The sequence below is a fragment of the Ornithorhynchus anatinus genome, chromosome 10 (genome assembly GCF_004115215.2).
Source record: "Ornithorhynchus anatinus isolate Pmale09 chromosome 10, mOrnAna1.pri.v4, whole genome shotgun sequence".
NCBI classification, from domain to species: Eukaryota; Metazoa; Chordata; class Mammalia; order Monotremata; family Ornithorhynchidae; genus Ornithorhynchus; species Ornithorhynchus anatinus.
Genome location: NC_041737.1, coordinates 37892505 through 37893097, shown reverse-complemented (window position 1 = coordinate 37893097; position 593 = coordinate 37892505). Strand labels below are relative to the sequence as shown.

Below are 593 nucleotides of genomic sequence, written 5' to 3'. Positions count from 1 at the left end.
TATTGTCTTGTATTATGCTGTCGAGTTGTTTCTGACCCATAGCAACACCACGGACACATTTATCCCAGAACACCCTGCTCTCCATCTGCAATCGTTCTGGTAGAGTACCAATAGGGTTTTCTTCTTAAAAATACGGAAGGGGTTTACCATTGCCGCCTCCTGCGCGGTATACTTGAGCCTCCATCCTCGACTCTCTCCCATGCCACTGCTGCCCAGCGTGGGTGAGTTTTGACTTGTAGCAGATCGTCTTCCACTCGCTAGCCACAGCCCAAGCTAGGAAAGGAATGGGTAGGCCTTTGTTTGACTTTCCCTCCCTTAGCCGAGACTGGTAGAGTACTGGAAACTCTCCAGATGTGACCCTGAGAGGGGTGCAGATGATATACTGAACAATAAAACAATAGACCATACATAGTCTATTATGGGAAAGCAGCGTCACTCAGTGGCAAGAGTGCGGGCTTGGGAGTCAGAGGTCATGGGTTCTAATCCCAATTCTGCCACTTATCAGATGTGTGACCTTGGGCAAGTCACTTCATTTCTCCATGCCTCAATTACCTCATCTGTAAAATGGGGATTAAGACTGTGAGCCTCATGAG

At 48.2% G+C, this 593-nt stretch overlaps 1 non-coding gene across 1 annotated transcript; it reads right to left on the bottom strand.

The window, feature by feature from the left end:
- Window positions 1–231: 231 nt before the first annotated feature.
- LOC114814813 lies at window positions 232–369 on the bottom strand. The gene has a single exon (XR_003762610.1). It is a non-coding gene; the product is annotated as a small nucleolar RNA SNORA7 (small nucleolar RNA).
- Window positions 370–593: the final 224 nt, after the last annotated feature.